This window comes from Camelus ferus, chromosome 14, assembly GCF_009834535.1.
Source record: "Camelus ferus isolate YT-003-E chromosome 14, BCGSAC_Cfer_1.0, whole genome shotgun sequence".
NCBI lineage: Eukaryota > Metazoa > Chordata > Mammalia > Artiodactyla > Camelidae > Camelus > Camelus ferus.
Window position 1 is genome coordinate 18,629,650 of NC_045709.1, and position 27,931 is coordinate 18,657,580.

At 41.3% G+C, this 27,931-nt stretch overlaps 2 long non-coding RNA genes across 2 annotated transcripts in view; one reads left to right on the top strand and one right to left on the bottom strand.

The window, feature by feature from the left end:
• LOC116668581 overlaps positions 1-27,345 on the top strand; it is a 94,730-nt gene extending 67,385 nt beyond the window's left edge. Inside the window, exons 2-5 of the long non-coding RNA XR_004325747.1 lie at positions 20,097-20,164; positions 22,746-23,513; positions 24,641-24,768; positions 26,636-27,345. This is a non-coding gene — a long non-coding RNA (uncharacterized LOC116668581). The remainder of the gene's footprint in view (positions 1-20,096; positions 20,165-22,745; positions 23,514-24,640; positions 24,769-26,635) is intronic.
• LOC116668582 lies at positions 10,302-23,002 on the bottom strand. The gene is made up of 5 exons (XR_004325748.1): positions 22,871-23,002; positions 22,669-22,758; positions 16,256-16,349; positions 12,010-12,152; positions 10,302-10,996 (listed from the first exon to the last, which is right to left on the bottom strand). It is a non-coding gene; the product is annotated as an uncharacterized LOC116668582 (long non-coding RNA).
• Positions 27,346-27,931: the final 586 nt, after the last annotated feature.

The window sequence follows — 27,931 nt, forward strand, 5'->3', positions numbered from 1 at the left end:
GTTTCATTGAAAAATATCATAGTGAGTCCAGGCCTGTGGGGCCAGGCCCAGCCCTGCCTACCTGATCATTCATTAAAAAAAAAAAAGGAAGGAAAAAAATACTTAATATAATTCTTGCTTCTCAAGATTGAAATTGACACTTGCTCTAAGACTTTCATAGAATTTTTGTTGGTAAAATGAATCGTGTGCTATTTATTGCCCCCTTACTCTGTGCCAGGCACTGGCTATGTGCTTTTCATGCATTTTCTCATTGACACCTAACAACAATGAGATGAAGTATTTCCTATTTTATAGAAAAAGAAACTGAGGTCAGGAAATATGAAATACCTCTCTCAGAGTCCTTCAGCAACTACATGACAGAGCCAGGACCTGAATCCATCTGACTCTTGACTGCTCTACCAGAACGGCTTTATGGCTGATTCTAAATTGAGTCTTAAAATCACAGCCAATTAAACAAATGCAAAGGGAAATAGGAAAAGGAAGATGGATGTAGAAGTTATACGGTAGTTGCAGACTTCTGGGCATTCTCTAATTACCCTAATGGTCAGCTCAGTCAGCTCTGCATTTTCTAGGTTACTGGAAGGAGGTCGGAGCAAAGACGAGTGAGAATCCATAGTTGCATGTTCCAACCTCCTCCTCCGGTAAATTCTGCTGATTAGCTGTAAAACTAATTAAGCTTCTGTCTCCCAGTTTATTCTCCAAGCGTTCTGGTTTTGCTTTTGTGTGCTGAAATACCTGTGGAGAGAACTACAAAGGATTTGAGATGCAGAGCCAGAACAAGGATATTCTGTACCAGAATCCCAAAACACAGAACTTCAGAGCTAAAAAGGATCTCTGAGATGGACACACACTGAAGCCACATATGAAGCTTTTCCCAGACCTGTTGAGTGAGAATCTCAAGGGAGTTGGTACAAGAAGTGGGTTCTCCGTGGTTCTCAAAATAAGCTTCCTGGACCGGCAGCATCAGCATCACTTGGTAACTTGTTAGAAATGCAGATTCCTGGGCCCCACCCCAAACCTCTGGACCAGGGACTGTGGGGATGCGGCCCTGCCATCTGTGATTGACAAAGCCTTCCAGTAGTTCCTGAAAGCTGTGGAAGTTTGAGAACCACTGAACGAAAGCAAAAATTTGGCTAGAATCCTAAGATTATTCCTCCTTTTTGGAAGCACATCATAGCTCTGTTTCAAATTCAATTTTAAACTATTTATTTTCATATTTTATACATGGAATCTCTTTTAGCATTTCTAGTATTTAACAGCACAAGAATCCTAGCCCAGAATCTGATCCTGCTCTGTCTCCTCCTCAGCAGTGGACATCACCTAAAAATGCCTTTCCTTAAGAAGTCTGTCAGATTGAAGTGTTGTCTGCATTAAATTGAAAGGTATTTGATGGCAGAAAACACCTTGATCCAAGTAATTTTGAAGTGTATTCACCTCAGTAATGCACAAATTGATATAGGCAATCACTAAAACTATTCTAGAAATCTCCTTGGGACATTCATTTTACTGTATAGGTATTTTGTTAATATAGTTGTTAAAAATCACTTTTCCAATTTATTGTCTCAAAAAAAAAAATAGTGAAAAGTTGCTATAGCCAATGGTGAAAGGGGGGAGACACTCCTGGCTTCTAAATATCTTTTATCAATTTAATTTTTGAAACTTTTTTTTCCCCTGCTAATATTTTGACTTGATACTTGGTCTGGGGAAAGTGAAAATTTTCTTTAGGTCAGCATTTCCCAGATGCTGCAAGATGTCAAGATGTTTCTCAAAGCAAAGATTCTGAATTAATTATACTGGCAGAATGCTGTATTAAAAAAAATAGATAGATTCACTTCACAACTTCATTGAGTTTTTAATATGGTAACATTACTGTGACTCTCCACGGGGGGTATGTAGTACACAGCATTTGCCAAATTTTTTTAATAAAAAATTTGGGGAGCAAATTAATAAAGCATTATTTCCAAGGACCTTCTGCATTGACATGGAAATATTTGTTATATAGAATCCTTCTTTGTAATGGTAATTTATGCAAAGATATTTTGCCTATAAATTCTTTTGATGATTACCTTAGTTAGTAAAATAATCCTACTAACTGATTTTTGGTTGTCCTCAAACTAAAATGTAGTTCCTGGGTATATGAAATGTGTGTCTACATGCACCTCTGCTGTAAGTAATTCTTTTCATGTTTTACAAAAACTTTGCTTCTGGAATAGAATGTGTTTTAAGCAATTTAATAAATAATAAAATGAGCATGGCAGATATTGTTCAAATTAAAATCTTTGTTTAAAAACTTTTTTTATTTTTGATAAAAGAGAAGTCCCGTTGACATTTTGACCTTACTGTTATTTCAGTTAATGTTTTCTCCATGAATATTTATTGAATATAATGTTAAATAATGTTTTGCTCAATAACTAAAGCATTAAAAGGAAATATTAATTTTCTATTGCTGCATAACAAAAATTATCACAGAGGCTTCAAACAACACCCACATATCCAGTTCTAGTTCTGCAGGTTTGAAGTCTGTCTAGGCATAGCTGAGTTCTCTGCTCACCGTTTCACGAAGCTGAAATCCAGATGTTGACCTAAGTGAGCTCTGGTCTGGAGGATCTGATCCATTTCCTTGAGGCTGTATAACCTGTTTCCTTGCCGACTGGCAGTAGGGTGTTGCTCTCTGGTCCCAAAGGCTGCTTTCAGGTCCTTTCCACAGCGCCCCCTCCACTGTCAGGCCAGCAAGGACACGTCCAGTCTTTCTTGTGCTTGGACTCTCTGACTTCCTCTTCTGCCGCTAGCCAGAGAAAACTTTCTGCTTTTTATGCTTTGATGTGACTAGGTAATCTCCCTTAAAGTCGGCTTCGGTGTCTAATGTAACCTAGTCACGGGGTAATACCACATTCAAAGGGGAGGGGATTCCACAAGGATGAGGGTCACGTGGGGTTAGCTTAGAATTCTGCCTCCCACAAAGCGTAAGACACATCCCAGTTCTCCCAAGTTTAAAAACTGCCCAGGAGGTTGATACACAAATATGAACAGAATATAAATATGAAAATGAACGCTGCAAAAAACTAGTGCTGCAGTAGTTTGAAAAAGGGTGGCATCAGTGGATTCAATTGGTTAGAAAAGTCACATAGAGTTTTTTAAAAAATTGGACGAGGCCCTGAGGGGTGATCATAGCAGCGGCTAACATTTGTTGCGGTATAAGCCCGGGCACTGTGCTGTTTACATGAATTATATCATTTGATCTTTACAAAAATCCTGTAATTTTTCCCATTTTACAGTTGAGGAAACGGAAATCTAGAGCAGTGAAAGTGCTGGCCGGTGGCAGAGCCAGGAGCAGCGCCCAGCCACTGTCCTCCTCGCTCTCCAGGGTCACAAGCCTTTGTTAGGTTGGTCCCCTGTGCCAGGCGCTTTGCTCAGTGCTGCTGAAACCAAAGTAAGGGACAGTTCCCACCTCAGGACTTCACCATGAGAGAGGGTCGGGGAAATAAGGCATTCCCTAGAGTATGTAATATGCAGTAACAGTACAGTGGCTTCACAAAACAAGGAGTCATCAGCTCTGCTTCAGTGGGTCACCAAGGGCTTCTCAGAGGAGGTGACACCTGAGCTGGGTCTCAAGAGTAAATAGTTCTCCAGGAGCATGAAGAGGGTTGGATGGACAAGGAGAAATTCCAGATATGGGCAAAGGCAAGGAAGAGTGAAACCATGTGACCTGTTTACAAAAATGCTAGTGTATCCGGGTGACTCTGTGTGATTGGATCCTGGGTGACTGGGAGAGATAAGAGATGAGGCTGGAAAAGAAGCCAGGGACTTGCATGACATGATGGCCAGTTTGGGTTTATCCCACGGGCAGGGAATCCACTGAGTTGTTTCAAGCAGGAGAATAACATGAACAGAGTTGTAACCCTGGAAAATAATTTGAGCATTCGTGTGGAGGATGTATTTTGAGAGGAACAAGAGTAGATAGAGGTGGAACAGGGTACCAGTTAGAAGACCAGCATCACAGCCTAGAAGAGTGATATCAAGGGCCTGAGGTGGGAGGCCAAGCAGACGATGTGAAGGGACGATGGATAGAGGAGATTTGGTGACTCATTAGATGTAAGACATGAGCAAGAAAAAGATTTGGAATGACTCCTGGGTCAGATTTAACTTGTTGTTTGCATAATGGTATCACTGACTTGCATAAGGAAAATTCAGTATTGGCCAAACTAAGGTTGCATTATGTGTATCACATCCAAGTTTGTAAAGACATCCAAACACATGTGCAGACGTTGCAGTGTTGCAACGGGCACGTGCGCAACATACCTGTGGGGTGACTCCTAGGGAGACAGGAGGAAAACCAGGAGGGAATGGTGAAAGAGATCTTCTGTAGAGCTTCTAGAGAGCCATAAATGGGGGTAGCTGGAGAGCACATGGAATCCAGATGAAGATAATGTGGTATTTAACAATGTGGCTTTCCAGTGGTGCAGTCAGCACAGAGTGATGCAGGACTGCCCAGGAGGTGAGCAGACTGTCCACCGCGAGGCCTTCCCAGAGCACATTACCTTGGTCAGTTCACTGTTCACTGTGGTCCTGACACTCTTCCTCAGGCTCAGAATTTTTTTTTTTAACAGAGGTACTGGGGATTGAACCCAGGACCTTATGCATGCTAAGCATGCGCTCTGCCACTGAGCTATACCCACTCCCCTTTTTAAATTAAATTAAAAAATTTTTTTAGAAATTTGATTAATTTTGTTGTCATTATTATTGTTGGAGCGGATGGGGCTCATTTTCTCAGCAGTGGCCTCACATTAACCAAGCTCCCAGAGACTCATTGCTCACACATATGCACACACCTGGAGGCCATGCGTTGATCTGCAGGAGGAACTACACTTGGCAGCCTGGCTGGCTGACCAGGGCCCCTCCTATGGGAAACCCAACTGGTAGGAAATTGCTCTGGGATCACGAAGTGGTGAAGGGGATGGTTGGCTGATTCCAGTTTTCTCTAGTGTCAGAGCCATTGTCCGTGGATGACCAGAATGTTTTACATATATATAGTGCTTATAAACATACACCTAAAACAAAGTACAATGTTAATTAAAATACCGAAAACACTGCCAATAACAATCATAGCTAAAGAAAAGTGGTACATCATGTTTTCCTCTTTTTCATCCCCCACAGCCGTCAGTCATCAAGTCTTGTTGTTTTTTCTTCAACGTGACTATTCAGCTGGCATTTCTTTTCCGTACTTTGTCACCATCCCAGCCCTGGCTTTGCAGATTCCATCTAACCCCATTGCCTCAGCTTCTCACCTGGACTCTTGGCCTTTGGTTTCTCCTTCCTCTAACGCAGTTTATCCTCAGCCCGAGGTTAACTTCCTCTGAACGTGGATTTCATCAAGCCATCCCACTGCCCCAAACGCACACCTCCAGGGGCCCCTCGTATTCCTAGAACAAGGTGCACGCACAGTCCTTGGCCAGATTTTCCAGGACTTTTAATTCTTAAGTATCCCTCCTAGTCTTACCTCTCTGACTCTATTCTACAGCGGTAACTGTGGGCTGCCCTTGAGACCTGGGAAGTTGTCACCCATGATTTACCTGGTTCAAGCTGTACACAATGGATGTAACCAAGAGTAAATCAGAGAACGCCTTCTCTGTAAATGGGTGCCTGAAGAGCTTGGGGTAGCCCAGCAGGCCAGTCAGAACCTGGGAGTCAGATCAGGGAAGCGGGATTTAAAAGAGATTGTAACTCAACAAGCAGGAGCAAACAGTGAACCTGGTTTAGAGAAAAAGCGTGACTAGAAGGGTAAATGGTGGGGAGGGTGTAGCTCAGTGGTAGAGCACATGCTTAGCATGCACGAGGTCCTGGGTCCAATCTCCAGTACCTCCATTAAATAAACAAATACATCTAATTATCTCCCCCCAACAAAAAAAAAGAAGGGAGAGCAAAGGGAACCTGAGGAAGCAGACAGCACCCATCCGCTAGGTCAGCCAGAACGTTCTTCCTCGTCCACAGGTAAAACACAATCACGTCAGCACGATGAATGGTCAGTCTGGCGCGCCTACCCTGGTTCACTTAGTACATTTAGTAGAATGAGCACCCTCCTTAAAATTCCAACCGATAGGCTAACCTAGCCTGTTTTCTTTTCTCAGATCTCTTAGGAAGATATGTTCCTGACATAAGCATTAAGTCTTGAAGAACAAGGAATAGAATTCTGAGAGAAACTCAGAATAGTGGGGAGGAGGGGCGCAGAGGAGGACTGCTCTCTCCATCAATAAGCATTTATTAAGCACTTACTATATGCCTCAGGTTGTATGAGGTGCTGTGGAGGCTATAAAAGCTACGTAATGAGGAGCTTAATGCCTTCTCAGAACCCATATTTTACTATAAGAAATAACCAGAAGCAAGAAACATAAAAGGATATGTAGCTGAGCTGCTAAGCTGGTGCGTAGAGATCAGCGGTATTTACGTACAAGCTGAGTGATGGGCTTCTGGAAGCCATGGCAGAGAAAACAGCAGGTCAGGAGGGAAAAAAGAAAAAAATCATGGCTTGAAAGGAATAGGCAAATGGGGGCTAGTAAGTTCAGTAACAGATTCCCAGAGGGATTTATCCTTTCTTTTTTTTTTTCCCCCTAGAGGTTTATTCTTTGCAAAACACTTTTATGTGTATTAATCTCATTTTAGCCTTGACACAATTCAGCAAGGGAGGCAAGGTGAGGATTATAAAGGGGGAAGGATTTGAGAGAGATTTATGATGTACAAACAGCAGGATTTTATGACCAATTAATCTGGTTGAGAAGGGAGGAGATGGGATGACCCACCACCACTCACTCACTGAAGCACTCATACAGCAAATCCTGCTTGAGAGTCTGTGTTGTGCCCCATCTATGCACTGGTGCTAGGTTTCCAGATTCCCAGCTGGGGCTACCATGCAGATCATGGAGCCACCGCCTGCGACAGGAAACCGCAGAGGAAGAGCCCCTGCTGCTGATTGTCTGGATTTCCACCCTGTGAACTCGGGCTCCCTGGGGACAACCAGGTGCAATTGACAAGTAGGTAATTTTACAAGAAAGTTCGGCTTTTTCAGGGAAGAGGTCTGGGATATGAAATAGATTTGGAAATGTTTAGCCTGTAGGTGAGAGTTAAAATGAGAGTTAGATGATCCAGAGAGATCCTGGTTAAGACATTTAACAATTCTGAGCTTCAGTTTCTCTCTGAGAAGTGAAGATAATATCTGTATCACGGGACTATCTTGGATCAAATGAACATGAGTGGGCCTAGAAAACAGTGAAGCATTATATAAACTGAAAATCTTATTCCTGATACTTCATCACAACAGTATCAGCATCTTCTCTAAGCCAGCAGCCTAGCAAATTCCTCAAAGAACAAAATTTTGCACTAATATATCCCTGTTATCTCACTGTCATCACACCTCCAGGCAGCGGTCAAGAGCTAAATAGGAATAGATCTTGATATCCGAGCTTTGAATAGAGATCAAGAATATTGGATTAATTCATAAGTGTGCTATAGATGTGAAAGGCATGTCTGATCAGGAACCAAGAGGCAGGAAGGTAATGCAAAGCAGAATGGCTGTGCTGTTGTTGGGCTTGATTGCTAAAAGCACAACTAATGCAAGATTAATGGACAAAAAATACTTTCACATGTTCTGACCATTGAAAAGTGAGGAGGAGGGGGAATTTAGAGAAATTTGAGAGAAAAATTCAAGTTATGATCAGGAAAGCCCCTGATTGTCAAAATGAAAGACGGGGGGAAAGCCAGGATACCTTTAGAAAAATATTCAAAGCTAAATTGGGGGCACTAAATTTAGGAGCACTGTTTTTTAATTTTATTATTTTTAATTGAAGTACAGTTGATTTACAATGTTGTGTTGGTTTCAGGTGCACAGCAAAGTAGTTTATTTAATCTATTGTTTTCCTGATTCTTTTTCATTATAGGTTATTACAGGATATTGAATATAGTTCCTGTGCTACTCAGTATGCCCTTGCTGTTTATTTTATATACAATAGTGTGTATATGTTAATCCCAAACTCCTAATTTATCTTTCCCCTCACTTTCCCCTTCGGTATCGTAAATTTGTTTTCTGTCTGTGAGTCTGTTTATATTTTATAAATAAGTTCATTTGTATCTTTTTTTTAGATTCCGCATATAAGTGATATCATATATTTGTCTTTCTCTGTCTGAGTTATTTCACTTAGTATGATAATCTCCAGGTCCATCCATGTTGCTGCAAATGGCATAATTTTATTCTTTTTTGTGGCTGAGTAATATTCCATTGTGTATATATACCACATCTTTTTTATCCAGTCATCTGTCAGTGGACATTTAGGTTGCTCCATGTCTTGGTGATTGTAAATAGTGCTGCTGTGAACATTGGGTGCATGTATTTTTTTGATTAGAGTTTTCTCCAGATACATGCCCACAAATGGGATTGCTGGATCATATGGTAGTTCTATTTTTAGTTTTTTAAGGAACCTCAATACTGTTCTCTATAGTGGCTTCACCAATTTACATTCTTAACAGCAGTGTAGGAGAGTTCCCTTTTCTCCACACTCTCTCCAGCATTTATTATTTGTAGACTTTTTGATGATGGCCATTTTGACTGGTATAAGGTGATAACCTCATTATAGTTTTGGTTTGCATTTCTCTAAAAATTATCAATATAGAGCATCTTTCCATGTTAGGAGCATGGTTTTGATTGAGTGCAAGGATGAAGTAGGTGGCCAAGAGGTTTTTTAAAAAATGCTTACTTTTTTGGGGTGGGATCATTTTCAGCCCTATGAGACTGTGGTTTAAAAATAGCTTTCTTAGATTCAACTTTATTTTTTGGATAATGTTACTGTAACTAACTCCATGGGTTAGAGCCTGACTGGGAATAGCAAGGGACACATGTAGGCTCAGTTTTACATTTTTTGTACAGTGTGACATGGGAGCAATGGCTCAGTGCCGCACCAGTCAGTCCACTGAGTTTTCTGGCTTGTGTTAATTGATGACTGGGTGCACAGGTATGTCCACTGCCAAAGTAGCCACCGATTCTCAGAAGTTATACTCAGAAGAGGGAGAAAGATCGGTCACCTTGTGCTAGAAATTTACTTAATCTAGTCTCAGCAAAGCAAGGTGGGGCGGTTTCCTGAAATTTTAATTCTTAAGGCCTCAAAAATTCAAACTGCAGTGCTGGTCTTCCTCAGACCACAGACATTGGTGTGAAGGGTCAGTTTGTGTTTCTACAGAGACAGAAAGTAAAGGAATCAGCTCCTGTGCTCCCTCGTTCAGTCATTCATCAAATGTGTATTGAAGCATGTATATGTGCCAGACATTGTGCTCATTGCTGGGGACATATGGATGAAGGAAAAGGCCTTGCTCCCAGGAATCTTCCAGTGCAGTGGAGAAGACACCAGGGTTGGGGGCCAGGGCACACTTTCCACAGGTGGTGACACTGAAACCGAGTCTTAAAGGGTCAGCAAGTGGTGGCCAGTGGATTACGAGTTGAAATCCCAGGCCAAGGAAAAAACTGGAAGAGAACTCAAAGAGGGCTTGGGAAAGTTCATGCTGTCATGCGAGATGGCACTCTTCTTGGTGAGGAAGTGCCAGAAGTTTGAGTTGGAGAGGCAGTGAGGCTCAGAAGGGCCTTGCCGTCGTGCTAGAGGATGTGGAGTGTTTCCACGAATGTTCCGACTGCTGGAGCAAAACCCCCAAAGACCAGGATGTAGGCAAGCACTCTGATGCCCTCGCTCTTGGAGGACTGCCTCTGTAAAGACTGAGCTTCCCTGAGAGCAGGGATGGTTTTGTTCATCTTTCTGTCTCCATTGTTTTCCCACAAACATTTCTGAGCATCTTCTGAGTAAGCACCCTGAGAGCCAGGGATGCAGGAGATATAAGATTCAGTCTCATCCCTCAGGGCCTCAGCCCAGTGGGGAGAGAATAATGCAGACTCTCACTGCACGGTGAGTGCACACAGGTATAGCCAGAGCCCTGACTCAGCAGGGAGGCAGCAAATGTGAGACAGTTTCCTGAAGATGAGGCTTTGAAGAAGTAGATCTGGGGGAGCATCCGAGAGAGGAGGGCAGCAGATGCGGCAGGAGAGGGAGGTGAGCAGCTGGAGTATGTGTGGATGGATGGAGCGCCCTGGGCCATGTTGTGGTTCCGAGGCAGGATGACGCTGGAGCAAAGCCCCGAGGGGAAGGGGCAGAAGGGGGAAGGGTGAGAGGAGACATGCTGGCCGGGAGCAAGGGCATGTCCTCCTGTGAGATCAGAGGAGGAGTTGGGGCGGCTGAGATGACACACTGGTGTAAAGTGGGGCTTGGGGACAGACAGGGTTTCAGTAAAGGCTGGTTCAGTCAGTCAGGTGACGGTGCTGGGCGTCCTTAGCAAGCAGCACACGGGGGTGGCTCTGGGAACACATCTTCCCTCTCCTTGGGCGATGAACACCTGCTTCCTCTCCCTCCAAAGCTCTCCACCTTGAGTAGAGTGTGCCCTTCAGTCCAGAAGCCGGAATGAAAGTCAGCAGATCTTCAATGGTTCTAACCCAGAAGCCGCTCCACACCCTGCGCTGGCTCCTAGGTTTGTGACCTTTCCCTGTTTTGAGGCCCCTCTTCACCTCTCAGAAGCCCCAGCTGCCCCACCTGGGAGGGGGGTGGGGGTCTTCCTGCACCTCCCAGTCCTGGGGTGAAGCTTTGCTCCACCTCCTCATCTTTCTCTGATTCAGAGGACTTTCACTCTCTTCTGGCCAGTTTGGTATTTTCTATGGAGAATGTTTTTTCTCTCGGTAACCTGTTGTCCTCAGATCACTGCCCAGAGTGGGTGGGAGTGAGTGAAGAGAAAGGTGAAATCAAAAAAGCAGGCTTGACTATAAGATGAGGGAATTACAGGTGAAATGATGGCTTCAAAATAATCCAGCAAGTAGGAGATGAAAACAGGGTCTTGTGTCGGTGATGGTTGAAGGTGGGCAGTGAATGCACAAGGTTTTAATCCACCCTTCTCTCTGTTTTTACATGTTTGCCATTTTCTGTAATAAAAAGTTGAAAAATAAAATGGTATTTGAAAAATACGGTGCATTTACAATAATACTTCATTTTTGCCACTTAATGTGAATAAACATGTGTTAATTTACCAATGTAAAAAACTGTCTTAAGAATTGGTCTGAGTCTCTCCTTCCCTCTCTTACCGCCAACTCTGGCCTTTGACAGTGTTACTCAGGCATTTTCCCACCTTGGTTTTATTTTATTTTTTTTAATTGGGTGGAGGTAATTAGGTTTGTTTATTTATTTAAATAGAGTGCTGGGAACTGAACCCAGGACCTCGTGCATGCTAAGCACATGCTCTACCACTGAGCTATACTCTCCCCACTCCCTCCTTGGTTTTATTCAGAATTCATTCCTTCCATCTGAGCATGCTTGTGAAGGGCACCTTCCTTTATCTCTGTTGTGAATTAGAAAGGGTGACGCTGATTGTAAGGAAGTTGCTGTAAACCTAACCTAGACCTTCCCCTGGACTAAGTTCTTTCCACCCCAGCTGCGGCTTTGATGTGACAGAGTTGCTGGTTGTAGTATTTGTTTTTAAATCACCCCCTTGGGCGTCTCGAAAACCCTTTTTTGTCCAGCTGTTTCATAGGCCTCTGATGTTTTAAAAACAAGTGACTAGAGCTTCTCTAGCCCTGAAAAGATGCTTCACAGTAAGAAGCATGCAAGACAAATCTGCGATATAAGAGCTTATTTTCAGTTGAGACCACATTGTAATGGAGAAACTTGAAGACAAGTTTATGAGTCAAAAGATAAGGAACCAACTAGCAACAACAACAGATATTTTGGGTGGAGCGTGTGTCCCAGGCTTGGGCGGAGTCATTCACATTCAGTCTCCCAGGTGTCCCCTCCAGGCCTCCCTACTCCATTCCACCTTCTCAGTAGCTCTGCATTTTCTTCAGGATAAAACCCAATTTTCTTAAGAGCCATTTAAGATTACTCGAGATCTGACTACCTCTCAACTTGTATCTCAAGGTTTCCTTCCTGGAAACTGACTGACCTTATTGCCTCTGAATCATTCTGATTTCTCCACTGGCGGCTCCCACAGCATCAGTCTCTACAGCACACTGTTGTCTTCCCTGCTACAAGCTCCTTGGGCTCAGCTGTGGTCTCCTTTACCTTCGTAGCACCTGTGTATCACACCTGGGAGGGTCCCCAAGAAACCGAGCAGCATCAGTCACCCTGCTCACCCTGCAGAATGGTAGCCGCACCAAATGAGGACAGCTACTTAAACAAACCCTTAGGCTGGCAACAGAAATGTTACTTTTCTAATCGTGGAGGAACATTCTGCCTAAAAGATATAGCACAGAATATAATTATTTTATTTTATTTTATTTTATTTATTTTTTAAAATTTATTTTTGTTTGTTTTTATTGTGTGCTCAGTAGGAGCCAGCCCCTATGCTAAACCCTTTATCTCCTTTATCTCACTTTTATCCTAAACCACTCACTGTCCTGCACCACCCCACCCCTCACCCCAACGTTCCATCAAATCAGCTAAGAATGTGGACTCTGAAGCCAGTCTGCCTGGATGTGAAGCCCAACTCTGCCTCATTGCAGCTTATTAGTTTAGTGGACAAATTACCTGATCTCTTGTGCCTCAGTTTCTGTGTCTGTAAAATGGGTATGATAGCAGTAAATATTTCATCAAATTGTGAGGACTTAAAGAGTTACTGTGTGTGGAGTTGAGGGGTGGGGTATAGCTCAGTGATAGAATCCTGGGTTCAATCCCCAGTACCTCGATTAAAAGAAAAAGTTTAAAAAACAATAATAAATAAAAATTATTTTTAAAAAAAGAGCTACTGTGTGTTAAGCTTTTAGAACAATGCCTTGCACATAGTAAAGGTTAAATAACTGTTAGCTATCAATGTTATTATTTCAAAATTACCATTTTTTTGTGTTTTAAAATATTTTCTAGACCTTTTTTTCCCCAGTTCATTTTGGACTTTTAAGACTTTTTGTAAATGAACTAATTTCTCTTTGTCTGTTGAAATCACAAGGTTGCCATAATCAGCCCTACCTAACTGCTGTCTTTTAGCATCCTTTTTTTAAGGACTCTAACAAGGGAGACAGAGCTAGGACATGTTCCTCTCTTTGTAGAAAGTAATCACAGATCTGTCTATGCTGACACTGAGAGAACATCGAAGTTTAGTACTAACTGAAAAAATGAAAGTTACATATACATATATCTGTTTATCACTGTAATTTAGGTAAGTGGATTTTAAAATAAATTATAAATATTGTATGTATTTATAATTTTAAAATCCACTTACTTAGTCTAAGTAACCTTTGTAGCCTGCAAATGTACTAAAAGTTACTGAATTGTACACTTTACACAAATGAATTTTATAGTATGTGTAGACATCTATACAGTCTGTATGTCATACCTCAGTCAGGCTGTTTTAAAAATCCTATGTAAGGGAGTCTTTGTAAATGAACAAAAAGTCTGGAGGTAAATGCACTAAACTTAACAGTAGTTATTACAAAAGAAGAACTGAGATGGAGCAGACCTTCAGGAGAACAACCTTGATTTTTTTAATTCTGTATGCTTCTGTATCTGAATGTTAATGATAAGCATATATTTATGTATTATTATATATTTTTGGCCTGTGTTTTCACTGCTGTAACTCTGTCACCTAGATCAGTGCCTGCGTATAAATATTTGTCAATAAATAAATATTTCAAATAAATATTTCAATAAATATTTGTCAAATGAATTGATAAATTATATTTTAAAAGTTAAAAAAAAAACAGTGAGCACAATAACTTGATGAGTTTGTGTATGGCTCTCGCAAACTTGCTAATTTTTAAAATCCGTTTGCAAGATAAAATTATGGAAATGATGCTTCTCAGCAGTTTGAGAACTATTCTTGGAATACTCTGAATGGGTCCTGGTTTAAAAATTTCAGGCTCGGAATTTGATTTTTGGCTGCAAAATTTGGCTATGAAAGGAGTTTCCACAGTATATTTTTTTAATCAATCTGTTATAAGGCATGTACAGTAATTTATTTTTCTTATCCATTATAAGAAAATGAAGTGCTGTAACTGAGGAACTGTAAAATCCTGATTTTATTTGTATTCAGTATTGCCTAAAGTTATCTGATTGAAAGTTTTCTTAGATAATAGTGGAAGTAAGTCTATGATAGTTTTCAATCTAGGGTGTTTTTGTTTGCTTTTTTTAATGTTTATTTCATTTTTTAAAGATTTTTTTGGGGGAAAGGGAGAATGTAATTAGGTTTGTTTGTTTGTTTGTTTTTAAGTGGAGGTACTGGGGATTGAACCCAGGACCTTGTGCATGCTAAGCACACACTCTACCACTGAGCTATACCCTCCCCCATCAATCTAGGTTAAAATCTGTATTGGGACTTCTGCCTTCCTGATAAACTTGTTTTATGTATATTAAGGTAGATACTTAGTATGTAAAATGCTAGGATAACATTGTCTTTGTTAGCGTTTAAACATAGTTACTAAGCATGTTATGATTATGTACAATATTCAGCATATTTTATCTTGCTGTTTGCTGAAATGGAAGTTATTTGCTACTTTTATTTAATGCATTTAGAAATATATAAAATAATAATATCTTGATTTTAATCTTACCTTTCCTCTAAAACAGAGGTTCTTAAACTTTTTGGAGGCCATAAACCCCTTAAGGATCTGATGAAAATGCTGAGCCTTTGCACTAGAAAAATGTACACATTTGAAGGTGCTTTCAAACCTCAGGTTAATAACTCTCATTCTAAATCATTAAAATGTATGGGGATATCCATAAATATCTTCACGTCCACACATCGAACTTAAAAGCATGTAATTTGACCAAGGCTCCTAGCTTTTGTATTGATGGCGACTCTGCATTTAACCTGTGGCTCTTTAATAAAACTGTCGGATTCCTTTATTAGAGTAGTGTACTTGGTGCTCCAGGTGTAAGGTACTCAGGTGACTCTAGGATGATTGGCAGATGGACTGCAGGTTCACATTAACCAAACCCCAGTGGCTTGGGGCAGAGTTCTGAGTTCTCCAGATAAAGTCATTGCGTAATTATTTACAGGTGATGTTACTGAAGGACTGACTTCTCAAGATTCCATTCTGGTCTTAATGATACTAAGATGTTCAAGACTAGCAACTATGGTTTTTAAGGAAGAGAGAGCCTACAATTAATTAAGGGTTATTTCTCAACTTAGTGCTTCTGTGAGAACAAGAGAAGGGAATTGTGGTTTCTGAGTGTGGTTTGGGGAATGTTCATGATAATGGAAAAATCAGTGTTGGGACAGACCCCGAGGCTCCGTGAACGACAGTGACACAGAGAGAAACTCAGTTTGAAACAAGAGAAAAGAGATGGAGAAGGTACTGAATTAAGGATTCAGGATGGGTGAGAGCTGCAGTTCTTGAAAACTGATGATGGAGAGACTGTCTGGTGAAGAGCCACCCAAGGTGGAGATCAGAGATTCATTGGGCCCATCTCAGACCTGAGCACTCACACATTCAGCTATAATTTGGGGAAGGAGGGGTGATCTCTGACCCCATCTTCAGGGCCAAGAATTTGCTGATTTCCTATACTAAGAAATTCTTCTAGATTGTACTATACCTAAGGAGATAGAGTGAGTGATGATAGTCTTATAGAGGAAACCAAATCCAGAAATGCCCACCAGCAGCTGTTACTCCTCTCAAGTCTCCCTCACTCCTGCTGAATCCCAACGAGATAAGGAAAAGTGTATGAGAAGATAAATTCCAAAAGAAGACCACTGAATTTGTCCAACCCAAAGTCCTTATTGACCTTAGGACACATTTTTGTGGATTAATGAAAACAGAGTAGGTGGTGATCCCAAGGGATGAATAAATGTTGAATAATCATTTGAGGTATTTACCTATGAGTGAAAAAAGACAGTTGAATTGGTGCAGGAGTAGTGAGCAAATGTGTTTTCCACATTGGAGTGTCCTGGTTATATTTAAAGGAGAAGAGGAAAGAGCTAGGGGATAATTTTGGAAAAAGAAGAGATGACTGAGTTCCTTAAGATCCCTGCCTAGGACTGAAAGGAAAGAAGGCTGGATGCCATGGAGGGGATGGCTTTCCCTTGTGGAGGAATGTTAGCTCTGAGTTTCTAAAAAGAGGCTTTGGGAATGATGACAGTGTTAGGGTGTGTGTTCGGAGGGTGGGGGTCTTTGACCTGATGGAAGGAATGTCTATATGGAGGAGTGTTAAATAACCGTCTCCCTGAAGTTGACTACAAAAGTAAAAGGAACCAAAACCTGTTCAGTTGTCTTTCTTCTTAAATGACTTGAATTTTCAAGGAAGTTGCCTGGAAAGCAGCAGTCCTTCTCCTCTTCCATTGGACAGCTTTACCTTTGAAAATCCAACCACAAAGATGCAACATTTCTTTTATAAAGACGCTACATAGAAAAAGGCAAGATAGAAGACAGTTTCTTTGGTCCATTCCCCTGAACATTTTTTGGTAAGGCTTTGATTTGATGCTCAGCATCCAAACTGCCAGGAACCTTTACATAAACTCACTTCCTGGATGTGTGTGTTCTACAGCAGTTGCCAGCATCTCCTGCTTCTAATCACTTGCCACAGGTGCCCAGTGGCTATCGGGGATGGGACCAATGGTGTGAGGAGGAGGCCCGTGTGTCACATTGTGTGTGCTGGCAGTTGTTGAAGAGGTGATTACTTATTGGGGACTCGAGTTTGGTAGGTAACTGATAGGAGGCCTGTAGGGAGGAGCAGGGTGGAGATTTGCTATCAGGAGCAGTGAGCAATTAATAAATAGGCAGAATTGACAAGGAAAATATTCTCTCCTATCTTCAGCTCTCCCCTGCCTCCTCCTTTTGGCCACCCCTTTTCCAGGTGCCCAATGGTGTCATTAAAATTTATTTGAAAAAAAAAACCACTAATTGTTTGAATTTACTGCAAGTTAATATACATCAACTTTGGAGCTAAAAAGTTTAGTGGAGGGGGGATAAATTAGGAATTTGGGGCTAACATATATGCACTACTATATATAAAGTAAATAAACAACAAGGACCTACTGTATAGCACAAGGAACCATATTCAATATCTTGTAATAACTTGTAATGGAAAATAATCTGAAAAATAATATATATATATGAAATGGAATTACCTTGCTGTATACCTGAAATGAACATAAATTGTAAATCAACTATACTTTATTTTGGTTTCTCTTGCTCTCTTTTTTTTTTCTTTTTCAAATGAGGGTACTAGGAATCAAACCAAGTACCTCGTGCATGCTCAGCGTGCGCTCTACCAACTGAGCTATACCCCCATCCCCTCAACTATACTTCAATAAAAATTAAATAAAATTAAAAGGTTAGTGGCGTATTAGGCTGAATTACAGTAGTAGAGCAGTAGGAGAAAGGAGACAGTAATCGCACCTTCCATCCAGAGGATTACATTCTGTCCTAGGTGTTCCATTTTAAGAAGGACACTGACCAACTTGGATCAGTGGATCACAAGCAGAGAATAGCACTGTGTTATCTGAGGGATGACTAATGCCTGGAGAAGGAAGACCTGGTAACTAGCTCAGATATTTGAAGGGTTGTCCACCATGTAGAACAGCAAAGTATTATTTGGTGTCGTTCTGAAGGACAGAACTAGGAGCAATGGGAGGAAATGACCAGGAAATATATACTGGATTAAAATAAGTAAGAAATGGCAACTAATCAGAAGATTTCAAAAGTGGAATGGAAAGAAAGTCAACTGTAGAACAGCATTCAACATATGCTCCCATTTTAGTTGGAAATTGTACACAAAGGTCTCTGAGCAGTGAAGGGACAGGATCGTTGCTTTAGAAAAAACCACAGTGGCAGCAGGTTAGAAGGTACATGAGAGAAGTAGGCTAGGACGGCCAGTTAACAGACCACTGAAACAATCCAGAGCAGTATTTCAGAAGAAGTGGGTATTCAGAGTTAAAGATGACCTAACCGTCCATCGACAGATGAATGGATCAACCAAATATAGTTTATACATACAGTGGGATGTCATTCAGCCTTAAAAAGGAAGGAATTTTTGTTTTGTTTTGTTTTTTGGTCGGAGGAGGTAATTAGGAGGTTTATTTATTCTTGGAGGAGGTACTGGGGATTGAACCCAGGACCTCTAACCATGCGCTCTACCACTTGAGCTATACCCTCCCTCCAAAAAGGAAGGAATTTTTGACACATACTACAACATGGATGAACCTTAAAGATCTGCTAAGAAATAAAGCAGTCACCAAAGGACAAATACTGTATGATTCCGTTTGTATAAGGTACCTAGTGTAGTCAAATTCATAGAGACAGAAAGTAAAATGGGAGGGGGGGGGGGCCAAGGACTGAGGGAAGAGGAGTTAGTGTTTAATGGGGACAGAGTTTCAGTTTGGGAAGATGAAAAAGTTTTGGAGATGGATGGTGATGGTTGCACAACGTGAATGTACTTAGTGCTAAGTAAGTACAACTGTCTATGTATATGAAAAAGTTTTGAGAGATGCATGTACCCTTGAATCCATCACAACCAAGATTCAGAATATTTCCATCATCCCACCCCTGTCCCCGACAAGGAATGATCTGCTTTCTGCCACTTATAGATTAGTTTGCATTTTCTAGAGTTTTATATAAATGGAATTATACAGTATGTGCTTTTTCTGTATCTGATTTATTTCACTCAGCATAATGATTTTTAGAATCGTCCATAGTGTTGTGTGTGTCAGTAGTTACTCCTTTTTATTAGTAACTGATGCCCCACGGTATGGCTATTCAGGGCCCAATGTTGTTGAGCATTTGTTTGTTTCTGGTTTGGGGCTATTACAAATAAAGCTGCTGGGAACTTTCCAGTAAAGTCTTTGTGTAGACACCTATTTTCATTTCTCTTGGGTAAATACCTAGAAGTGGAATGACAAGGTTGAATGGTAGGTGTATGTTTAACATGAAAAAAAAAAAAAACAAAACCCTGCAGGCCCCCCTCCCCCGTTTCCTGTGGAAAAAAAAATCCTTGTAGTTTTTGAAAGTGGTTGTATCATTTTACTTTCCTACCAGCAGCTCCACATCTTCATCAACACTTGGTATTGTCAACTTTTTAACTTTAGCCTTTCTAATTGGTGTGTAGTTGTATCTCATTGTGGTTTTAATGTGCACTTTCCTGATGACTAATGATGCTGACCTTTCATGTGCTTATCAGCTACTCATGTAATTTCTTTTGTGAAGTGTTTGTTCAAATCTTTGCCCATTTAAATCTCCTTGGTTGTCTTCTTTCTTTTTTTTTTTTTTTTTTTTTTTTTCTCGGTTGTCTTCTTATTGAGCTGTGACAGTTCTTTATATATTCTGGATACCAGTCCTTTATCAGATTTATGTATTGAAAATATTTTCCCATTGTACACCTTATCTTTTCATTTTCATAATAATATCTTTCTAGGAGCAAATTCTAAAGTTTTGATAAAGTTCAGCTTATCAATTTTCTCTTGTATAAAAGTTTGTTTTTGTGTCCTAAGACACTTTTGCCTCCTTCAATAGTGAATAGATTTTCTCCTTTGCTTAACTCTAGGTGTTTTCTATTTTAAGTTTTGCATTTAAGTCTGTCATTTATTTTGAGTTAATTTTTGTATATTATGTGAAGTAGGAGTCTGTGTTCACTTTTACCCCATATGGCTTTGTAGTTGTTACAGCAGAATTTGTTGAAAAGATTTTCCTTTCCCCCATTGAATTGTCTTGCTGCTCTTGTTGAAAATCAGTTGACCATGTACACGTGGGTCTATTTCTGGAGTCTCTGCTCTGTTCCAGGTGGTCGTATCTAATGAGATGTTTGAAACAAGGAATTGGAGCTTTTTTTTTCTGGAATGTCAGCACAGTATATCTTTGCTTAACCCACGGAGAGAAACATCTCTCTTCGGGAAAGCCTACCTACCACCGACAAGTTTGCTCATCATTTCTTAAATTCTTGACTGAAATTCGTATTTCTTACGGGCTAGAATTAGAGCCAAGACCTACAAGTCTAAGGCAAAGGAAAATAGTTGGGTTTAGACTTGGTCAAATGCATACAAGTATTTGGGCTTCCTAATTGTTTGCTAAACTTATTCATGTATTATTTCTGTGGAAAAATTTACAGGATAAAGAACTGAAAATGCCTGGAAGACAGCTTAAGGATCTGGGAACTGTCTCTGCAAAGACCATCAGGTATCTGAACAACGGCAGACGACTCAGCTTTTTCTTATTCCTGTTCATGCCACATACAGTCATCTTCCAGGGCACCAGGATCACTGGCCGAGTTTCACTGGCACTGGTGTAGATGTGTGGGCCTTTCTATCTCTCAAATCCAAGAAAAGCAAATGCTTTACAGAAATGGATTCAACCACCATCTGAGAATAGTGCTTGTCCCACCACACAGAGGTGCAAGAAACACTTTTTGTTACCACAAAGGTCTCTCTTATTTCCCTCCATTTATCTTAGGTATCATGACCTGAGGAAAGAAGGAAACTGGTCCAAAATATTACACTTATTTAAGCAAGAATTTTAAATAAATATGAGAACAACTTTGAAGACATACTAGTAGAAGAAACTATGAAATTCAATTTTAGTGGCTAATATAAAGGGATAGAAAGATATGTTGAAGAACATGGATTCAGGAGCATGTGACCTAGCGGACCCAGGAGATCTAAGTTTATATTCTGATTTTGGCCCACATCTGAGAAATGATCACCTCTGTCCCTTATCTTAGTGAGAGCTACACATGCTATTAAGAGAACTACATGACTTCTTCTTAACTATGCTTCTGTAATAACGAGTAAATTAAAATATAAATTCTAGACAAATCCTTTTCCACTTACATATGCAGTGAGGTTTTTTTGTTTTGTTTTGCTTTGTTTGCTTTTACGACTTAAAATTTTGACCCTCTTTGTAACAGTGCAAATTATATCTTCTTGGTAAGAAGAATAAAGTCAGTCAACTCAAGAATTAATTTTATGTCCTTCAACAAGAGTTTTTGAAAGTACTTGGAAATTAAAGTTACAGGGTTTTGAACTGTGGAGTTTGTGATCTTTCTGAAGGAAGAATGTCCAATCCACCAGTTGCTAAGCTTGCTCCCTAAAGTCACTCAAAAATGTATTTAGACTCCATGGGAATAAACAGAAAGGAAAAAAAAAATCCCAACATTTGTGTTTTTGAATGCTTGCTGTGGCAAATATTTGCACTGAATGTTCATGTTTAACATTTTTAATTATTTGACTTCAGGTCCTCTTCTTAGGCTGTTATCTGTATTATCTACATATACGTGTGTGTTAGGTATACAGAAGGTGGCGTGAGATATCTTTAAGTTTCATGTAATTGCAAGAGTTGTTAGCTGTCTGGAATCACTTTAAGCCCGTGGGTACATTTTGAGCGCTGTCTGGTCACTACAAGTACTTGATTTTCCACTTTGGATCTTTTGGGTCTGAAACTTTTTATAATTATCTCCATAGCAGCTCATCTGATCCATTTTTTAACGATGTTGCAAAAACTAACTTAACATCTAAGTTAGAAAATAAAAATAATGCTGGTAAAAGTTTGTTTTGTTTAGAGTAATAGTTTCAAATTTTATTGAGTTTTTATTACTTAAAGTTTACCAGCAGTAGAGGTAATGACTTCCATTTTGGACATCATCTAGTGTGTAAACATACAGTTTGTACGACCACCTGGTATACTTGCTTGGGTCCAAAGGTTGCACAACAGTTCTGTAATTCTTTAAAGACTTGAGCCAAGTGTTTTCCCCCTTGATTTTAAATCATTATTTTGTAAGGAAAATTTAATTAGAAAAAAATGTTTTCTTTTCTAAGTGCAGGCCAGTCCATTGAGCCAATAAAGAGTTTGTTTGAAAATAATTCCCAGCTTCTAGAACTACTAAGAGAATAATTTTTTTCCTTTAATTAGTATCTTAGAATTTTTTTTTAAACCAATACCAAATGCAATGTGAGCTCAAGTTTTTTAGTTCAGTTCTAAACTTAGAACCCGTGATTTTCAAGTGGGTTCTAAATTTGGCAAAAATGTCTCTCTCTGCCATAGTGGCTGGTGTTTTCCCATTCTTAAGGGTTCATGTATCTTATTTCCAAGCAAGCAGTACCAGTTTTCTTCACTTTTTAATAATTTTTTCCATTTCCCCATGTGGAATACCAAATGTGATGCAACCTTTTTTAGACCATAAAATAAAATCGATATGGCAGCCTTTGGAAAGAAGAGGGGAAATAGTAAGTGAGGGGGAAAGTCATTTAGCTTCCTTCTTACAATGAAAAGATAAATACCTTATGTCTTAGTACACGAAGTTTATACACAGGTTGGTAGAAATCACCAAGTCAGAATTCAAGTGACATACTTATAAATGCAAATGAGTCCTGGCGCCTCCCAGAGGAAAACAGGGGAAAAAGAGCATCCTGTTCGGTCACCAATTCCAGAAGCGTGTCCACCACAGCCACTTCTGCGGTCTGCTCTTTGCTAAATGTTTAATCCCACTCCTTGAAGGTGAGGACACCGAGGCGAAATGCTAAATGCAAACCTCCCTGGGTGCAGAGCTCAGGCCTCTGCGGAGCAGAGGTTATTAGTGGACAGATGTTCTAGGTGGTTGAAAACAGCCACTTCCTCATTCTGCAGGGCATTAGAGGCAAGGATACCAAGGTCTCTCCCCAAAACGGGCCCACACGTCTCTCACTCACCTGCGTTTATCTGTCCTTCTGCTCCGGGCTCAGATCTTTCACTGTCATATTCCTCGTATCCTTTTTTCTCCCATTAGAACCATCTTTTCACTGAAATAAAATGACCCAGAGGAAAGAAGACCGGCATGAATTAAAAGGTGAAATGTTTGTTTGTTTTTCCTCCTGAGACAAACTTTTGGAATCAGATCCCTCAGCCGCACACCTCTGCCGAAGTACGGATCTGACTGTTCCAGCACCTTCGTTTTCTTCCCACGATGATGTTTGGGCACTGGGACACATCACCCCTGCCCAGAAGGACAAGGTTCGAGCTTGCTCTCTCACACCGAGCATCTCCCAGCTCTTCCTGGCAGACGGGCATCCCGCAGACCCAGGTTCTCTGGTCCTAGCCCTTTTCTCTGCTGGGAAGGAGGAACCATGCAGCCCCTTGGAGCAGGGGGCGGCCTCCAGCACAGGAGAGCGGCCTTGACGGTCTTGTCCAACAGGTTCCCCTGCTTTATTTTCTCTTGCTTCTGCAGTGCCAAGAGGGGAGGACCGGAATACTTGAGATATTTCCCCCTCCCAGTCTTCCTGGGGACTAAGCATTCTGACCACCAGATTCCCGGCAGAGGCAGCAGTGGAGTCTCTGGGATGAACAGCCCTCCCAGCCTCCATACCACTTCCACAGGCAGCTGTCTCCCTTCCCCACCCGGCAGGTGCTGCTAGAATTCCATCGACCTCAACATTCCTACAGTGGCTGGAATTGGTCGGGACGTCCAACCTTGAAGGGAAGGCAGCAAAGCGAACCAGCCTGGGTACTGCCCCTTGGACGACGCGCACCGTTCGAGTTCAGGGACTCAGCGCTCTGAGTAAGAAACTCAAATCAGTTTAGCGCAGGACACCCCCCGGGCCAGCCTCCTGCCTCTGACAGCGGCACAAAAGGCTGTTCTGTGAGAAGACGTTGCTGCTCTTTGCCATGTCAGCCTCAGGCTTGGAGGGTGACTCCACACGACATGCTGATTTTCCTTAACAGTGTGTTGTTTATCTGGCCTTGTCTCCAACATTTCTCTTTTGGGCCTCAGTCATCTGTTGCAGTGTTTTTGTATTAAATAATCTAAAGGAAAGGGTATTAGTTAGGCTAGAAGTCAGGAGTCAGGGGTTCAATCTGTAGCTCTGTCTTAAGGTGATATATGACCTTGGGTATTTACCTTCTCCAGGCCTTCATGTAAAACACTGGGGGCTGGATTTGATTACAGCTATGTTCTAAAACTCCATGAGTATTCTTTTTCTTTTTTTTTTTTTTTTGGAGGGGGGAGGTAATTAAGTTTATTTATTAGGTTGATTTATTTACTTAAGTTTTTTTTTAATGGAGGTACTGGGAATTGAACCCAGGACCTCGTGCATGCTAAGCACACACTCTGCCACTAAGCTATACCCTCCCTACCGTAAGTATTCTTTAAACTATTATTTAAGTATTATAAATAGATAATAGTATTTAAAATAGTATTTTCTTACTATTGTAAGATAGTACTTTCCCCACAATTGTTCTTACATTACTCTAGTCAAATTTTAAGGACTACTGCTGTTTTCTAGTCTTGTACGTTTATCTTATCTGTGCTTTTCATGACTGAATTAACTTCATCACACTCCCCCTTTACTTCGGCTTTACTGACTGCAGATCTACTGTCTTTTTTTCCCCCTTTCTTTATAACTCTACTTTTATAAACTTTCCAAGAAAGTCTCAAAATGTTCTTAGTTATTTTTGTTACCCATATCTGGAGAGACTTCAGCCCTAAAGAAAGTAGTCTGTACTCGAGGTAGGATAAGGGTGCTGTCTGCTTACCCCCCAGTCAGGTGGCTCTGTGACAGCAGCAGTGCACTGCGTTTGTGTCTTTTGGGGCTGCCCACGATGTCTCCTCAGATGCCTTTCCTGTGTTATAAATAGGACTTCAGAATCTGTCATCTTATAAATACATTTGAAACCTTCTCCCCCCAGTATTTTACTCCCCACAGGAGTATGTATCTCCGGCTTTCTGCACATTCATGGAGCTTTGAGAGCTCTCTTGGCCCTTTGTCCCCTTGGATCTTCATTACCTGGAAGAAGAGTCATCCACAGAATTGAAGGTTGTACTGTGTGTTTCCACTTCCATGTCATTTCTTTAAATGCTGAAAACAAACAAACAAACAAACAAACAAATGCTCATACTCATCCTGACCCCTGGGAGGGAGTGGCAGTTGGTGGCAGATGGTGAGTGAGGATCAAGGTGCAGATCCTTCCTGAAGGATGGGAAAACTTAGCATTTTGTGTGTGTGTGACTCAAATTTGTATAAATTATATTCCATTTATAGTTATCATAAAATATTGGCTACTTTCCCTATGGTGTACATCCTTATAGCTTATTTATTTTATACGTAGTAGTTTGTACCATTAGCATTTTGCTTGAACGTGAATTTTAGTAGCAGGTTATACAGTAGTTGGTAGCAGAGTCGTGGTTGGGCTCATATCACGTCATTGCTTCCCCCACTTTATCCCATTTACGCATTTACTCATGAGTTGAGTGGCTCCCACAGGCCGGGCACTAGGCTTGATGCCAAGAAAAATGGTGAGTAAAGCTCACCCTGCCCTGGAGGGATTTGCAGACTAGAAGGCTACATGTTTAGGCAACTGCAGGCCGGGATGAGAATGCCAGGAGAGGAGTGGGCTCAGAGCTGGGCAGTCAGGGAGGCTTCTTGGAGTGGAGGTGTGTGTGTTGAAAGACCAGCAGCAATTGGAGGTGGAGGATTATCCTGATTGAAGGAACAGCAAGTGCCTGAGGACGCGTGCACTTCCTAGAACACCCAGTGGCTCAAGACCTTGGAGCTCAGGGCTGGAGCAATCAGCAGATGCTGACCACAAACAGCCTGGGATGCTCTGCTAAAATGTTTGAACGTTCTCTTGAAGGCAATGGGAGGTCACAGAGGGATTTTTAAAGTAGAGGAATATCATGATCATATTATTGTACTTATTTTAGAAAAATCGCTTGGAGTTTTCTAAGGCGAAGGCCAGAGGCATTCGGTACTAGAAACTGCTGGAATAAACCAAGCAGGAGAGCGTGGCTTCAGTTAAGATGGTGGCCTTCGAAAGGAGGGAAGTGGGGCGGTCAGAGACATAAAGGGAAGAGGTAGAGACCACAGGACTCTTACGATTTATGGATTGTCAAGAGTTAGGGAAAGGGAAGACCCAAAGATGAAATTTGGGTTTCTGGGCCAGGCTCCTGAGCTTGAGAGGACCGGGAGAAGGTTTTAGTGATGAGTGCAAAGGGGAATGAAGTCCTGATTCTCATGGCCACCTTGACGCAGCAGCCAGGGTCCAAGTCATGAGGACTCAGAATGGTGAGGGACTATTCTAAGAATGAAGTGGGTTTTCTTTGCCTCCTTGGCCCACTTCCCTTTAGGTCAAGTGTGCTGGGGCTATGCCTTGGTGAGATTTTCTGACCTGTCATCCATTCCATTGGGATTTCTGCTCAATAATTGGTAAAGAACATTGGTTTTCTCATTTCCCACATAGAGCCTAGAAGGAGGCAGTACTGCACAATTGTGGCTACAGCTGTCATTTTGCTACCTTTGGAATGTATGTGTCTGAGACTGCTGGCTCTGAGTGCCAGAGCAGAGAATATAAGGAGACATCCATGCAGGGCGTCACATAAAGGGGTTGGGCTTTGGGGCCAGAGAGACTAACTGGGTAAGCCTAGGCGACCTTAATCTCCTCCTCTGTAAAATAAGGAAATTAGCACCCACTCCAGGAACTTGCTGCAAGAATTACAATGAGGTAAAGCATTTATGGTGCCTAGCAGATGAAAATGCCCAATAAATATTAGTTTCTGCCCCCCCCCACCCTCATCCACAGACACTTACACTCACACCTTCTCACGCTGAGGTAACTCCATGCTGCCCTTCCCTTTACTATCTTGCTAATAAGTGGGCGTTTTGTTTTGTTTTTTTAATTTCTTAGACAACAGAGAGAAAAGAAGAAAAAAGGAGAGAAGCGGGAAGGGGAAGGGATCCAAATTAAACGTAGGAACTTTACTGAGTAAGTGAAAGTTTTGCCTGAAAGGGTGCTTTCAAGTGTCTAACATCAGTTCTTTCTCAGCCACAAATGTTAACCTATGGCTGGTGGCAGTCACACGTGTCTTTAAGACTCAGAGCACACCTGCAGGCATAGCAGAGTCCTGAGTAAGACAGTGGCTCCCTTTCCTTCATGGGCTGACTTTGCTCCACCTGCCTTTGTCCTTGAATCTTAAGAGTTCTAAGCTCTGACACGATTGGCATCTCGCTTTAGAAAAATGCAGGTCTTCTGCCTTGAGTCCTCTTCAAATCTTTCTGCTTTTGGAGATATGCATGTAAATTCTTTCTTATGACTCTTCCTGGGTTTGGATAGCATCTAACCCTTGCATTTAGGGCTCACAGCCTGCCTCAGGCCACCTTGCTTAGATGTTGGATAGATTCAGGGAACATTTCTGAGTGGAACACTCTTTGGCACTGGCTTCTGCTTTTGCAGCCTTCTCCCTTCCCCTCCTTGGCATTCTTTTCTCCTATTGCTCTAGCAGTTCCTCCCCTAATCTCATTTGTGTTCTTTTGCTCCATCAAAAAAAAAAAAAACAAAAAAAAACAAACCTTTGAAAAAGAGAGGAGGTTCCATTTTAGCCATTGAAGAATTTTAGCCACATAAAGATGTTCTTTGAGTCCTCTGATTATCTTTAATAAACATACAGTTTTTGAAGACACCTTGTTACCATATAATACTTAGGTCAGGATATAGTTTCTACTTGCAAAAAGTTTTCACTTCTTTAGGTAAGGTAAGAAAACACAAGAGGAAAAATCTTCAAGAGACTAATATTACATGTCTTTTCAAAGATAGGCAGGAAACCATAGAGAGAGCCTCACAAAAATCCATTCTTCTGCTTGGGATGAGATTATTGATTTCCTTAGTTACTATTTTTCCCTGAAGTGTTGAAATAAGTGCCTTTTGATGCCTGGGCTTGAGAAAAACTTGTTCCCCAAAGCCACTTGGCAAGTATAAATCCCAGGAACTAGGTGCTTTAAAAGCAGTGTGTTTGTGAAGCAGGAGCCATTGTTGAGAGAGAAGGGGGCGGGGAGGTGGGGGAGGAGGAGGCAGAGGGAGGGAGGGCAGACCTCCGTGGGAGGAACTGTGGCTGTGGGTGGGAGTGACCAAAACACTGGAGAGCCCTCCTTCTCAATACTTCCCCTGTTCCACCACTGCTGGCTCCACCCAGGGAATCCTCGTCAC